We start from the raw sequence: 16584 nt of genomic DNA, 5'->3' as shown, positions 1-16584 counted from the left end.
AGAGTCAGACACTCAACCCACTGAGCCACCCAGGCACACCCCCCACCTTAACCATTTTTAAGGGTACAGCTCAGGGCAACCATCATCCATCTCCAGAACATCTCGCAAAACCGAAACTCTGTTTCATGAAACAGTAACTCCCCATTCCTCTTTCCCTCCGGTCCCTGGCAATCACCATCCTCCAGTCTGAATCCGTTATTTAACTACTCTAGTACCTCATATAAGTGGAATCTTACAGTACTTGTCCTTTTCAGACTTACTTCACTTAGCATAGTGTCCTCAAAATTCATCTGTGTTGTAGCATGTACCAGAATTTCCTTCATTTTCAAGGCCAAATAATATTCCATTGTATACACGTCACACATTTTGTGTATCCGCTTATCTGCTGATGGACATTGGGGTCACTTCCACCTTTTGGCTATTAAGCTGGTTTTCAAAATCTTGCATTTGCCTAGAAATTTTTCTTAAAAGTTTGAAATCACTTTTCCATATATGATCTCGCTTTATTCTCTGTATCTTCTTCATTGCATTTAGAGATAAATTCATAGGGTTATTATTTTACAAGTTTTGAAAGTGAAGGCAATCACAAAAGGTGGAAAACAACCAGGGAAGGCATGCCACAGCAACCAGTGCATGGAGAGGCCTTATCAAAGGCAAGGCAAGGCAAGAGGCTCCCAGTTCTGTTCTCCAGGACGGCCCTGGGTGTTGGGTTGCCTTTGGCACACAAGAGAAGTCCAATACCACGTCGGAACTGGCAGGAGAAGGGTAGGCTTGCCCTAGATTCTGACATTTATCATCCACTTCCCTGGTGTTTGATCACAGGCAAAAAATATAACAGGTTCAATGTTTCTCTAATATAAATGAGGTCAGAACACAAAGAAAATCAACTCGCTTGTAATTTATTTGTTAAATCTGACATTTGTATAAAACAGGATTAGGGAGAGTCCCACCATGGTTACCCCTATCAGAGGGAAGCTTCTATAGAATGAATGACTAGAGAAAACAGCTGAAGAATATGACAAGTATTTGTCGTGCTCACCAACAAATGCTACGAATGTTAGTCACTCAGCAAACATTTTTAAATGTTTATTTATTTTTGAGAGAGTGTGTGTGAGTGGGGGAGGGCAGAGAAAGAGACGGGGACAGAAGATCTGAAGGGGGCTCTGCGCTGACAGCAGTGAGCCCGATACAGGGCTCCATGTCATGAACCGTGAGATAATGACCTGAGCCGATGTGGGATGCCCCTTAGCAAACATTTTTAAGGACCTGGTGGGTATCAGCACTTTCACATGGGTTGTCTCACCTTGACCTTGTGAGAACCCTCTGCGACAGGCCTGTTTCGTCACATTGTACAGGGTTAGTACCAGGCACAGTGCTGAGGGCAGCACAGCAACCGGGGGGTCCCGGCCCGGCTCCACCATTACCAGCGGCACCGCCTGCCGAAGGGACTTGACCATCCCCAAGTTTCAGTTTCCACATTTCTAAAATGAGGCCCGTAGTAATGTCCACCTCCTAGAGCCATCACAAGGATGGGGAGAGATAAAGCATGCAAGCCACTGAGCACGACGCCTGTCACACAGCTGGTGTTGAGTCTGCTTCAGCCAGTATTATACACATGCATTCACCTGAGTTCACCTGGTTACCAACCCCATGAGACATCTATTCCTAATATGCCCATTTTCCAGATGAGAAGACCTGCCCGAGGGCCTGCGTGTTGGTAGTAACAAGAGAACTGGGGTTCAATGCCGGTGTTTGGTTGTCCAGATCCTGGCTCTGCTCCATTTTACGGCTGTCTGTGGAGCTGGATCCCCCCGGGCCAGGAAGTGTTCGAGGAGCAATGATGCAAGCCGCACTGTCCTGGGACGCCTGCAGGCAGCTGTCCCCACTGGGCAGGGGGAGGCCAGCGGCATCCTTAACACAAACAGCTGCCCAGTGGGTCCTCAACCTGCACACCCCAGCTCGCCATGAGTCATGCCAGTGACCTGGCCCCTGCTCATCTGCCACCCCGAGACCTTTCCTGTGTCTGCCCACCCGCACCCCCTCGTCCCCTTTCTCCTCTCACCTCCTCTTTGCCTTCCCACAGCTGTATTTCCCCTCTCCATTTTCCTCTCCCTCCTCTCTCTCTTCCTTCTAGGCAGCCTCATTTGGAATGGAACTAAATTATTCTGTGTTCGTGAAACAAGGCGTTAAAGTTTCCTGTTCTGTTTTAAAAGCAGATGAATTGAATTTTTAGGCCAGGCTTTTTAAAAAGCCTCAAACATCAGTGGCTTGGAGAGATAGAAGAATATTCTGTAAGGAAAGCCAATCTAGCAAAATGTTCATCGTAGATAGAGTCTAAGTGGTAAATAGATGGGTGTTCATTGCAAAATTCTCTCAAGTTTTCTGTGTGTTTCAGAATTTTCATGATGTTGGTGGGGTGGGGGGGAATCCAAGGCTTTCAATGAATTTTTGTTGTGAGGAGGGCTGAGACAATGGCCTCAATATAAAAAAAGGTTTCTCGTCAGTCCAGGCAGAGTGCATTCGGGCCTTCCCAGTGTCCGTCTCTCTTTCGGAAGGGAAATCACTGAGGGGCTCGCCCAGGGCCCACAGTGGAGCGAGCCATCTCCAAACAAAGCCAGGCAGAGGCAGACATCGGGCTGTCGGCTTTTCAAGGAGCCTCCCCAAAAGCTTTCATCTCAGGGAAGAGAATGTGAGAACTGAGCTGACTTAAGTTGCTCAGGTCCCTTCGTACGAGAAACAGCCATAGGTCGGTAGCCTTCGGAGAATGCCATCATCCTGCTCACTCCTTATGTGTTGGTCCACATCACTCAGAATCACAGGCGGTGCCTCCAGCGGCAGGAGTCACAGAACCAGCCCAGTCCCTGGCACAGAAGGTCCTGCTGTGAAAGGTGACAGAGGCGTATCTGGCAGGGCATATTTGGGGAGGCTCACAGTGTCCTTTCATTGCTGCTGCTACCCGATCTCAGTGATCAGTCGAGCTGCCGTCCGGATGCCTTTTCTGAGCTGCCCCTCCACGAACGGACTGTCTTCTGACTACAGTCCTATGGAGGACAGTCCAGCGGTAATAATGCCTCGCTGGCTGGGGGAGGGCAGGCCAGAGTCTCTGCTCCCTTCCTCCTTGACACACGTGACATACGAGAGCTCAGAGGGGCCTGCGCAGCAGTGCGACAAAAGGCACGAGCAGATTCAGTATGCTGACTGTCGGAGCTCCGGATCAGAAACGGCCTCACCAGTCACTGCAGGAGACTGGTTGTACAAATCATGGCAGAGCCCTGCAACAGCTTTACAGCCTCTTTTTCAAAAAGGGAGAGTGTGTTTAGGTATTGACAAGGAAGAATTTCCAAGCTGCATTGCTAAATAAAGATAAAAAGGAAGAGAGAGGGAACAGTGTGTATGTGCCCGTTTGTGTGGTTTAAAATACATCCCTCTGTGGCTACAGATGCAAGACTATCTTTGGATGTACCAAAAAGAGGTTGTCTCAGAAGGTGAGGGCAGGGGGCAGGGGTAGGATGAAGACTTACTCGCTAGACACAATACGCTTTTCCTGTTATTTGACTTTTGATTAGGTGTATGTTTTCTTTTCTTTTTTTGTTTTTTACTTTGTTTTTGAGAGAGAGAGAGAGAGAGAAAGAGAGAGAGTGCTCGAGCAGGGGAGAGAGAAAATCCCAAGTAGGTTCCTCACCCAACATGAAGCCCGACGCAGGACTCGATCCCACGACCTTGGGATCATGACCTGAGCTGAGATCAAGAGTCAGACACTTAACCGACTGGGCCACTCAGGTGCCCCCATGTGTGTATTTTCTACTTAAAAAGACATACTTATGTCAAAAAAATAAAAACGAGACCAGATTCTCAAAGCAACAGCCTGGGGACTGTAGTATTCAAGGTGTCCAAGCTCCCTTTTCTCCCAGATACGTGAGTCCCAGTAATTAATTCAACCTCGGGCCTGGAGGAATAGAGACCAGCTTATGGCAGATAGTGAGGACCTGCTAGGGAGACCCCTCCCCCACAGCCTGAAGCAGGGTCTGTTCGGGAAGCTGCATTACCACCACTACCACCGGCGCCCAAGGGCACCATTTACAGCTCTCATTTCTGATTTCCAGGCAGCTGGTTTGATTAGAGGGGAGGAAAAGAGAGGGGAAAATGCAGCCAGGTTGGTGTTGTTTTGGTTTTTGTGTTTGTTTATTCATTTATTTTTTGAGAGAGAGAGAGAGAGAGAGAGAGAGAGAGAGAGAGTGTGAGTGGGGGAAGGACAGAGAGAGAGAGAGACAGAGTCCCAAGCAGGCTCTAGGCTCCAAGCTGTCAGCACAGAGCCCGAGGCAGGGCTCGAACTCACAGACCGCGAGGTGATGACCTGAGCCAAAGTTGAATGCTCAACAGCCTGAGCCACCCAGGGACCCCTAGGTTGGAGTTTAGAAAGGAATGTGTGGCCGTGTCAGTCAGTGTGGGTGTTTCCAAGTGGGCCTCTGCCAAGATTTCCCGGGGGTTATGGAGCTGTGGTGTCTCCCATTCTGACTCCCGGGGACACTTAGACCCTAGCCTTTGATGGCAAGCTGTCTGGGCTTCCTCCCTGTCCTGGCTCTACCCTTGACTGGCTGTGGGACTTGGGACATAATAAAATTTCTAAGACTCAATTCTTTCTTCTTTTTCCTTTTTTTAATGTTTATTTATTATTGAGAGACAGAGAGACAGAGACAGAGTGAGAGCAGGGGAGGGGCAGAGAGAGAGAGGGGGACACAGAATCTGAAGCAGGCTCCAGGCTCTGAGCTGTCAGCAAAGAGTCCGACATGGGGCCCAAACCCACGAACCTCAAGATCATGACCTGAGCCCAAGTCAGACGCTTAACCAACTGAGCCACCCAGGAGCCCCTAACACTCAATTCTTTCATTCAGAAAGTAGGAGGAAACGTAAAGATGGGGAGAGAATAATGCTGCTAAAGATGACATGGGGTGGTTGTGAAAATTAAGCTTTCAGTGAATGCTGCCTAGTTTAGCAAGGTCATAGACTCTGGAGCCAGACTGCCCGGGTTTAAATAACTTTGGAAAAGTTATTCAACATCTTTGACTCAGTTTATTCACCTGAAAAATGGACACAATAATGGTACCTGTATAATAAGGATTTTATGAGATATACCTAACTTACCGCCTATAAAATGCTTAGCATAGTGCCTGGTCTATAGCAATTTTTGAGCTGGATAAGGTCTTAACCCAACCTTTTATTTTTAATAATGAGGAACTATGGTCCAGAGAGCAGAGAGGGACTTGCCCAAGAGTTGACTGTTTATTAGTGACACAGCCAGGAGTATAACCCAGTCTCCCAACCTCCAGTCTAGAATATTTTCCACTGTTTAGGCCAAAATGTTTTCTCATGTTCTGGTATAAAATTAGAAAGAAGTGAGGAAAAGCCTGTTTTGGATCAAATAAAACAATATCGGGTTCAGATTCAGTGTGTGGCCACAGCCCAGTTTCTTGACCTCTCTAAACCTACCCCTCCTTGGGAATAAGAGGAGGATAAAAATATGAGCCTCATAGTGGTGTTGTGGCAAGTGAGCTTTGACATGTAAAATGCCTGGCATAGGGCATTTCTTAATAAATGATAATAATATCAATGCCAGTTAACAACAGGTGATAGTGTAATGAGGCTCACGAGTCCCACGTCTGTGAATAGATGGCTTTTACTCCTCACTCTTCCCAGGGCCTGCAACCTAACTGGATAAATCCCAGCGGGGATAATTATTAACGATACAGACTCATTTGGTAGCAATTATCTTTTAAAACAAATTGGAAATGCAAGAATAAGCTGTCTATTATCAGGGGTAGGGATGAGTTGGTATTAGGACTATGAAATATCCTAGTAAATAAGGTTGGTTTCTAAATTGGGTCATGATATTTCTGATCCAAAGTAAGTATGGCATCAGCAGGAAAATGCAAATTAACACCACAATGAGAAACAACTCCACACGCGTCAGAAGGGCTAAACTCACACTTGCTAAATACGCATTGCTAGTAAGGATGGTCTGGAACCCACACACACTGCTGGAAGGAATGCAGAATGGTAAAACCACTTTGGAAACCAGTTTGGTAGTTTCTTATAAAGTTACCCACAATCTTACTATATTAGTTATCTATTGCTATGTAGCAAATTGCCCCCAAATTTAGTGGTTTAAAATAGCGTGCTTTTTTTTTTTTTTTTTTTTTCTTTTTAAAAAATCTCTCATAGTTTCTGTGGGTCAGAAATTGGCTCAGGGCACAGTCTGCTCCACCATGTCTGGGCATGGCTGGAAAACTAAAGGCTGGGGATGAGACCGCCTGAGGGCTGGCCCACCCACATGTCTAGAGATGAGGTTGGCGTTGGCCAGGGGCTGTTGTCTGGAGTCCCCTCACATGGCTCCTCTGCTTGGCGCGGGCTTTCTCAGTGCTGTGCCTGGGTTGGTTCCCAGTGCAAGCCTCCCAAGAGAGGAGACGGAGGAAGCGAGAGAGGGAGAAAGGGGAAGAGATAGAGAGGTAGAGAGAGAGAGAATACCTGAAAGGAGTTATCAAGAGAGTTATGAAGAGTTATCACGTCTTGGGGCGATTGGGTGGCTCAGTCAGTTAAGTGTCCAACTCTTGATTTCCACTCGGGTCATGATCTTGAGGTTTGTGAGTTTGAGCCTCACATCATGCTCTGCACTGACAGCACGGAGCCTGCTTGGGATTCTCTGTCTCCCTCTCTCTCTGCCGCCCCCCCCCCCCTCACTCGCACTCTCTCTTTCTCAAAAATAAACAAACATTAAAAAAAAGTTATCACGTCTTTCCCATTTTTAAACTCTCACAACGGCTTCAACCTGGTAAGTAACCTCATAATTAAGCGAGTGAATTTTTCAAACCAGGCGTGTTAACCTCTGTGGTGGTTAATTTTGTCAGTGTGTCCAGATGTGTGGCCATTATTCAGGATGTTTGTGTGAGGGTATTTTTGGATGAGCTTAACATTTAAACCAGGGAACTAGAAGTAAAGCAGATTGCCCTTCATAATGTGGGTAGGACTCATGCAACCGGTTAAAGAACTGAATAGAACAAAGACCGACCTCCCCCAGCAAGAGGGAAGTCCGCTAGCAGACAGCTTTCAGACTTGAACTACAATATTGACTCTTCCTGGGTCTCCAGAGTGTCCGTTCACCCTGCAGAGTTTGGATCTGACATCCTTTATAACCACAGGAACCAATTTCTTGAAACAAATCTCTCTCTCCCCATAGGTTCTGTTTACCTAGAGATCCCTGACTAATACAACCTGGTTTCGTAAATACCACCAAAACCATAGACTTCTTGTTTGGAAGTTTTTGTCTTGGTTCATAACTACAAATAGGATTTTCATTTAACATATTTCCTGTGCTACTTCTTAATAATAGACAATGTACCCCTAATACCCAGCATTTACATAGTGGCTGTAAAGCTCATAGCAAGGTGGCAGTTCTCAGCGGTTTTGCGAGGAGGACGGGAACAGGAGCCATTACATGGCTCATCAGTTATCTGTTGCAAAGAAGCTGTGCTCATCAGCGCAGAAGTAAATCTTTCATTACTGGAAAATGTGAATCAACTCAAGTGAAACAGGGTTCTGTCAGCTTATAAAACTTAATTATGTTTCTAACTCCATAAATTCATCCAAGTAAAGACGTTTGAAAACACCTAACTTCCAGTTTGAACCGACAGAGAATTAATGGCAAGAATGCAAACGTACACAACACCTTAAAAAATTTCTGAATTTCTTAACTGTCCTTCCAACACGAGCGTGAGCTTTACATTTTTGTGTCCACTCGGCATCAGAATTGCCCCATTTCCTTTCATATGACCAGCTGCAGAAAATTCTCGACTTTCAGAATAAGAACAGTTCCCCCATCCCCCCACCCCCACCAAACAAGAGAATATGGAGTGGGAGAAATCGGTGTGTGGCTTAAGTTTTTCACCCTTGCAGAGTTAAGAAAAACACTTCAGCATGAGGACAAAGCTCCCTTGTTTAAGAGCCTCCCCAGCTGCACTTCAACTAAATATATCCTGGGCAGAATGTTTTCATTTCTCCACCCCTCTCCTGGAGCCAATCACACGGTGACAAACAGCTCAGAGGCCCCTGGGGACTGGCACAGCGGAGGTGAGGCCTCGGTTACAGGCTTCACCTTCCTTTCCCGGGCTGGCCTGCTCTGTGGCCGGCCCGCTTCCCCCAGAGGCTGCAGGGAGCACAAGGCAGGCTCACGGAGGGCTCCGCGCAGGGAGGAGGCCTGCAGGGGTTAACTCGGAGGCCTCTGCCTGGAATTCAGGCACCACCTGGGCTGACAGCATGAATGACTCATTGTTTCCCCTCTGAACAGTCTGAGGAGTGCTTCTCGGTTGTCAATAACCGAGGCAAAGTAAAATCGTTGCTTCCCTTTCAACATAACCAATTTTCTAAAACTGAATATAGAACTGGAAATCTGGAGAGTGTGTTTCTTCTGCAGCAACCGTAGCCAAGGTTACTGCTTTGAGTTGGTCTGCGGGGACAAAGGATTTAAATTTATGGTCTACAAACAGAAAGAGGCCTAAAGCCAGGGGTCCTTTCATTTACAGCTGTGTGACAGGTCCTATAACACAAAGCAAAGTTGGTTTAAACCTCTAGTCTGCCTAAACCTGTGCTCTGACCGGATTCAGTACTAGATTTTGTATGACTCATGCGTTGTATAAAGGGAAATTTTGACTGATCATTTCCCAGAGCCAAATTGAAGACGCACATGCACGGAAGCCCACAGATGAGTCTTCTGCACCCCTATTTCTAAAGTAGCATGTTAACAGTAATGCCCCACTTCGGATTGTCCTGTATGGCACCCTTCTTTGATGTCAGCGAGTTTTATGCTCCTTGGGAAACTGGGTTGGTAGATTTTTCTGGACTGTGGGATCTCTTGCTTTCCATAAGTATAAATTTAGCCCCAAAACTTGAGAGCCTGACTATACAGACACTGTACTACTTTTCTGCATTTGGGTCACACGCAACACATTTTGAACTCTTGTTTCCATGGTCCTTTCCATTTCCTTATCTACAGTTTAGGTATCTCCCGGAAAATGGTCAAAAGGAAGACGTAGAAAGACAAGAAAAAAGTCCTGTGCAGATTTAGGATCTAGGCTCCAAGTCAAATCTGGGAGGTTAGCACACAGCAGAGGGTTTTCCTCATCAAATTAAGTAACGGCCCTGAATAGATTCCAAGTCAGTTTGACTTAGAATAAGGAAACGAACAGTTGGTGTTGAAGAAAAGGGAATATGCATGGGATGTGAAGATTAAATTGGGTGATTAATAAAATGGCAGAGATGCCGTCATTGTAATCACCATCGGTCAGTTTACATATCCTTCAAATCACCGCAGCAATAGGAGACTGGTTTGGTTTTGGCTGGTTCCCTGTGATATATACAGGGCTACTCCATACCATGGATGGAAACTCATGCAGATTCTGCATTGGAAAGAATCAAAATAACAAAAAATAATTGCCCTCTCTTTCAAACCAACGCTATAATTTGGCAAATTGAGTTTCTTTCTTTGATTGTCAGTATCCTTTAAAAAAAATGTTTTTTTAATGTTTATTCATTTTTGAGACAGAGAGAGAGAGAGAGAGAGAGAGAAAGAGATGGGAAAACAAACAAACAAACCCTGACCTAAAAAGAAAAAGGAATGTTCCAGGCACACTCGAGATTCTTGGGTTAGTCCTTCTCCATTTGTCTGAAGGCCAGTCCTCCCTCCCCCATTTCCTTGGCTTGTTTGTCTCTCTCAGCCATGGGCACAAATGCGGAAGCTGTAAGATTATCAATTGCTCAGGGCTCAGATCTTTGGAGAAACTGTCTCTCCTGAGCTCATCAATATAAATAAACCTCCGATCCTCCAAGATCTCCGCTCCAAGAGTGCCACTTGGTTCTTCCGTCAGTGATTTAGCCTGGTTCCCCAACCGGGAAACCCAACCCCGCTGGCTCCTTGTTGCCACTGGTCTGGGACAATGGTGGGGTGGTGATGGAATGGGGAATCTCAGAGGAAAAGGGTGCTCCTGCCAGGTTGTTCGGCAGCTTCCAAACCCTATTGCCTCGGTCTGACCCCGCTCCGTCTTTCCACCGGACTCGAAGAGACTTAGCAGGTGAGGGCCTGGACCCGACGACGGAACTGGTAAGATACTATGCCCCAATTCAGTCAAGCCCACCCATAGGGGTAGAAGGGGGACCTGATCACTCCTCGGAGACCTCAGAGGTCTCACAAGTAGGAATACTGTGGGAGGGAATGTAATAACCTCTGGTGTGTATGTGAGTGTGAATGTGCAACTCGGTCTGGCTTGCCTGCCGAGTTCGACTTTATGGCTCCACAGATGGGCACCCTTAAGGTCTCCAGAAGTCTACAGAGTCTGACTGGGCTCTCCTGCGTCGTGATGAAAGGCATATGGTCTAGGGCGGCATGAGAAATAGGCTCCGACTGTAAGTCACAAAGCTGAGTCCACTATGGCTAAGCCTCACCAAAGCTCCTTCTGGACGCGGCCAGTCAAGCATCTGGTCTCCTCGTTTGAAGGGACTACCCTCCCTTTGTCTGTCTTCGCGCCACCAGACATAGGGAGACTCAGAAATGGGATCAAAACAGAATAAGCCCACAGTCCTCTAGACTATGCTCAAAAATTTCAAAAAGGGGTTCTTAAATGATTATGGAATGAGGATAATGCCAGGAAAGTTAAGGACCCTACGTGAGTTAGAATGGCCTACGTTCAGTGTAGGATGGCCCTTAGAAGGGATGTTAGATGTCCAAATAACCCAACGAGTCTAGCTGGTAGTCACCAGGGATCCAGGTCACCCTGACCAATTCCCACACATCTACTCTTAGCTAGAAATCACCCAAACCACCGCCCCCCCCCCCCCGCCCCTGCCCCTTGGGTGCGATTCATCCATAGCAAACAGGGCCAGGCAAGGGTCCTAGCCACCTCATCCGAAAAACCAAAGACACAACAGAAGCCCAGCTCTCCTCTAGTGTTGGCCGATGACCCAGAGGACGATCCTGTCCTTCCCCCACCCTATGACCCACCAAGGCCTACAGCTCCCGCTGCCCAGGGACCTGACACCCATCCACCTTTCGGCTCTCCTCCTCCCCCCAACTCTGCCCCCTGGTGCTGAGGATTCACTCGCACCTGGAGCGGCGGGGGGGGGGGGGGGGGGGGGGGGGGGGGGGGGGGGTGCGGGGAGACAGACTACGCCCCCGACCTGGTCCTAGCGCCCTCCAGATGCCAGTACAGGATATGCGGGAACCCAAGAGGCAAAATGAAGACGGAGCAATCCAGCCCAGCTGTTCCATGATGTGTTATCAGCCTTTCTCCACCACTGACCTCCTCAACCGGAAACACAACACCCCGTCCTACTCTGAGAAACCACAGGCAATGGTGGATCTGATGGAGTCCCTCTTCCAGACTCAGTGGCCAACTTGGGAAGACTGCCAACAGCTATTCTGTACCCTGGTTAACAGAGAAGAGAGAAGGAGGGTGATGAAGGAGGCCCGGCGATACCTAGAGGAGCATGCCCCCATGGGAATCATTGACCGTGTTGCCTGGGCTAGGGCAGCCGCTCCCAAAGAACACCCATCATGGGACTTCACCACGGACAACAGACAGGCCCACATCCGCTGATACCAGGAAACCCTCCTCTGGGGAATCCGAGCAGGGGCCAAGAAACCCATGAACACGATCAAGACATCATCAGTCACCCCACGACCAGGGGAGTCCCCCGGGGACTACTACGAAAGACTTTATGAAGCCCACCGGGTCTACACTCCATTCGACCCTGAGGCACAGGAAAGCCAACAAATGGTAAATCCCTCCTTTGTGGCTCAGGCCCCCCCAGACATCCCGAGGAAGCTTCAGAAACTAGAAGGCTTTGCTGGTACGAACATCACTCAGCTAATAGAGGTCGCCAAAAGAGTCTACGTAAACAGGGAGGTCACAGCCGAAAGGGAAGCTGAAAAGAAATTAAAGAAAAAGGTCACCCTCCTCACTGCTACCCTAAACGAAAAGGATAATACAAAGATGGGGAAGCCTCAACCACCAAAAGGGGGGAAGCCCAGAGCCCCCTTGGTGAAAGATTAATGTGCCTATTGTAAGGAAAAGGGACACTGGAAAAATGACTGCCCTAACCATAAGGGGACCCAAAAGCCTAGCCGATACAAGGAAGAACCCCAAGAAGGGTTCACAGAAATAGACTCACAGAAATAGACTCATCGGCCTTACAGAAATAGACTCAGACTGAGGGGGACCGGGCTCTCTCTCTCGGCCTTCACGAGCCCACTATCAGAATGAAAGTGGGGGACCAAACAGTGACATGGTTATGGCTAACACTGGAGCTGAGCACTCAGTCGTCACTTCCCCAGTGGCCTCTTTCAGCCAAAGACTGCAACCATCCTTGGGGCTACTGAGACGTGGGCAGTACAACAGCCTTTCTGTCAGGCTCAACAATGTGAACTCCGGGGCCACAAGGTCTGACATGAGTTTCTCTGCCTACCTGATTGCCCTATTCCCCTCCTGAGCTGAGATTTACTTTCCAAGCCTGGGGCTCGAATAACTTTTGAGCCCACGGGACACACCAGCCTCCAATTAAACCCAAAGCAGGAAGAGACCCTGATGTTAACAATCACCATGCCGAGAGAAGAATGGAGACTATTCTGTGCCCAGACCCAACCCTGTAGCCCGCCAGAGTTTAGGCTTGCCTTCCCTTCTGTGTGGGCTGAAGGTAACCCACCTGGACTAGCCTGAAATCAGGCCCCTCTATCGCTGTTGAACTCGTCCCGGAAGCCCAGCCTCAGAGGCAGAGGCAGTACCCACTTCCACAAGAAGCTAAGATGGTCATCCAAGAGCATCTGGTCAAACTGAAAGAGGCAGGTATCCTAGTTAAATGCCATTCAGCTTGGAATATCCCACTCTTGCCAGTCAAGAAGCCAGGAGGAAGATACCGACCGGTTCAAGACCTATGGGCCATCAACAACATAACTATTTCTCTGCATTCAGTGGTTCCGAACCCATACATGCTCCTCAGCCAAATTCCACGATCAGCCAGATGGTTCACTTGCCTGGATCTAAAAGGGTGCCTTCTGTCTCAGCCTAGTTTCCCAGAGCTAACCACTGTTTGCTTTTGAATGGACTGAACCCAATACAGGACATCAAATGCAACTCACTTGGACCCACCTTCCACAAGGGTTCAAAAACTCACCAACCCTCTTCGGGGAGGCGCTGGCTGCAGACCTTGCCAACTTTCCAAGAGAAGCCACGAGATGCACCCTCCTCCAGTATGTAGATGACCTCCTCCTTGCCAGCGACACCCAAGAAAACTGCACAGGAGGCACAAAGGCCCTCCTGCAGCTCCTGTCAGACTCGGGGTACCGAGTCTCATGGAAGAAGGCACAGATCTACCAGCAGCAGGTCCCATACTTAGGTTTCCTCCTCACCCAGGGAAAGAGAGAACTAGGGCTGGAAAGGAAGAAGGTCATCATCTCTTTGCCACGGCCCCAAACAAAGAAGGGCCTGCGGGAATTCCTGGGAGGCTGCAGGATTATGCCGCATCTGGATCCCTGGGTTCTCAGCAGTGGCAAGACCCCTCTATGATCTATTAGGGGGAACAGATCAAAAGCCCCCTGTGTGGACTGAGGAAGCGACAACAGCCTTCACAGAAATAAAGACAGCTTTAAGGCCGGCTCCAGCTCTGGGCCTCCCAGACACAGAAAAGCCCTTCAATCTCTTTGTACATGAAAAAGACAAAATAGCACTCGGGGTACTCACTCAGACTGTAGGACCTTGGCGACAGCCAGCTGCATACCTGTCAAAGAAACTGGATCCTGTTGCCGCAGGGTGGCCACTATGTCTTAGGGCACTAGCGGCCACAGTCCTACTCATTTAGAAAGCAGACAAACTTACCCTGGGGCAAGGACTTAATGTCAAGGTCCCACACACAGTTATGTCCCTCGTGAACACACAGGGGCACTGCTTCCTCTCCAGCTCTTGGCTAACATGATACCAAGGGCTCCTCTGTGAAAACCCGTGGGTCACCCTCGAAACAGTAAGGACATTAAACCCAGCAACTTTCCTCCCCACGGAAGAGGGGGAACCCGACCATGACTGCTCCAAAGTAACAGATGAGGTCTATGCTAGCTGCCCAGATCTACGGGATCAAGCTATAAAAAATCCGGAGCTCACCCTGTTTAATGATGGTAGCGGTTACTTACAGGAGGGTGCCCAAAAAGAAGGTTATGTAGTGACCACAACTACTGAAGTCTTAGAAGCCAAGGCATTACCTGAAGGGTGGTCAGCACAACGAGCTGAACTACATGCCTTAGTCCGAGCTCTCACCCTCAGTGAAGGCAAACGAGCGAACATTTACACGGACTCTCGATATGCCTTTGTTACTGTACCTGTACATGGGGCCATCTATAAGGAAAGGGCGTTCCTTACTGCCGCAGGGAAAGCTATCAAAAACAAGAAAGGAATACTAAAACTCCTTGACGCCATCTGGCTTCCAAAGGAAACAGCAATCCTCCACTTTAAGGGACACTGGAAGGTAGACGACCCCACAGCGCGGGGCGGGGAAAGCACCTGGTAGATGAAGCAGCCAAGGCCGCAGCCGGCAAAGACACAGGTAGGCCTGCAAGGACCCTGATGTCTCCAGTGAAAACCCTTCCACCCAGTTACATTGGAGAAGAGAGAAAATGGGCTGTGGCAGAAGGGGCCACCCTGACTGAGAAGGTATGATGGTTATGCCAGATGGATGTGTCTTCGTTCCATCAGCAACAGGGGGACACCTAGTCAAGGAGTATCACCAACTCGCTCATCTAGGAAAGACTGCATTAGAGGCCCTCCTCAAATAACACTACTACATCAGCCAATGGCCAGCGCTATGCAAAGCTACCACTGAACAATGCATAATATGTGCTAAAAACAATGCTCAGTCTGCACCATGGCCCCTGCCAAGCATCCAAAGAATAGGAGCTACCCCCTTTGAAGGTCTAGAGATACACTTCACAGACGTGCGGCCAAGCAAGGGGTTCAGATACCTCCTGGTGATAATGTGCACACACTCTGGATGGGTTGAAGCCTTCCCGACCAGGATGGAATGAAACCAAGACTTGGCTAAAGTCCTCCTGTGGGAAATCGTGCCCCGGTTGGGCCTGCCCTTAACAAGTCACAGTGACAATGGGCCCGCATTTGTGGCGGACCTTATGCAGACCTTGACTAAGTCTCTCAACATTACCTGGGGACTCCACACCGCTTACTGGCCCCAGAGCTCAGGAAAAGTAGAGCAGATGAATTGCACCCTCAGAGAAACCTTAGCAAATTCCTGTCAAGAGACTAGCCTCCCATGGCCAGATTTACTGCCCTTAGCTCTAGCATGCTTGCTGCACACCTGGGACATTAGGTTTCTCCCTCTTCGAGTTAATATATGGGTGGCCTCCCTCATGCCTGGGAAATCTTCCAGGAAACTTACATCAGGTTGGGGATAAAGGAATAAGTGAACAGCTTCAGGCACTAGAGACCACCCTAAATGAGTTACAAAGATATATTATAGAGAGGGCCCCAATTCTCCTAGGGTCCCTAGTACATCCCTTCTTGCTAGGAGGATCAGTCTGGGTCAAGGACTGGAAAAAGAAACCTCTTAAACCACAGTGGACTGGGCCACACATTGTTATCTTAACCGCCCTTACCGCCCTTAAGGTTTCAGGCATCACCCCATGGGTTCATCATTCCAGGGTCTCAAGAGAGCCTGTCCTGAGGAGTCTCTGACCTGGAGAGCTGACCCAGACCCAGTAGACCTGCTCAAACTAACCCTCTGGAAGACTCCGACTCCTGAGATCTTCAGCCATGCTCCAGCCACGTCCCAGAAGCTGGCTGGTCTAAGCCTGGCCGAAGCCTGAGGATTGGACGGATTAATTGGACCATCCTTAACACCCCTGTTCAAGCAACTCTGTCAACCCCTGCCTCTTGCCTTGCTTCTTGCCATCGGACTAGCAGAGGTTGCCTCAACAGATTGGACATGGGTCAAAAAGCTTATGTTGGGTCTCACCTACCTCCTCTGGATGGGAGGGCTATTATGTATTCCTTAGATCTTATGCTAACCTCTCTCACCCTCACAATTATTACATACCCACAATATCCTGAGGATTGTTATAAGATGGTAACAAGAGGAAAGTCAGAGAAAACAAAAGCATTCGGCTCCCTCACCTCAACAGAAAATGTTACAAGGCTGGGGGGGGTGGGGGGGCTTTGTTTGCCAGTCACAGGACGCTGGGTCACGTAAATTTTGGGCCACAGAGATTATCAAAACAGATGGACTCTGCAAAAACAAGGGCCTTACAAAAGGGAAGAAAGCCTGCTTTACTTACCTTCCCCTGTTGGGAATGTCAGATGGGGGAGGAATGCAGGATATGGCCCTTCAAAAGGTTATAAAAAATACACAGGCCAAGCTGGTACAGCCATAAAGGCAACCACTCCAACACCCTACTGGGGCCTAAACCTCTTGGCCCTTAATCAAATGATTTCTGATTTCCCACTCTCTGGCACTGGCCAACACCACCTACCAGGTCCTCCATGGCAT

The 16584-nt window shown here is 48.6% G+C and overlaps 1 long non-coding RNA gene across 2 annotated transcripts in view; it reads right to left on the bottom strand.

Annotated features, from left to right (window-relative positions):
• The window catches only part of LOC123582522, a 40528-nt gene that overhangs the window by 16544 nt on the left and 7400 nt on the right, over positions 1-16584 (bottom strand). Inside the window, exon 3 of one of the 2 annotated variants that reach the window (XR_006704423.1) lies at positions 884-3353. The exons of the other annotated variant lie outside the window; for it this stretch is intronic. This is a non-coding gene — a long non-coding RNA (uncharacterized LOC123582522). Of the gene's footprint in view, positions 1-883; positions 3354-16584 lie in introns of those variants that run through there. 2 annotated transcript variants of the gene reach the window in all.

Source organism: Leopardus geoffroyi, chromosome B3 (genome assembly GCF_018350155.1).
Source record: "Leopardus geoffroyi isolate Oge1 chromosome B3, O.geoffroyi_Oge1_pat1.0, whole genome shotgun sequence".
Taxonomy (NCBI): domain Eukaryota; kingdom Metazoa; phylum Chordata; class Mammalia; order Carnivora; family Felidae; genus Leopardus; species Leopardus geoffroyi.
This window is presented reverse-complemented; position numbering and strand designations above follow the sequence as displayed.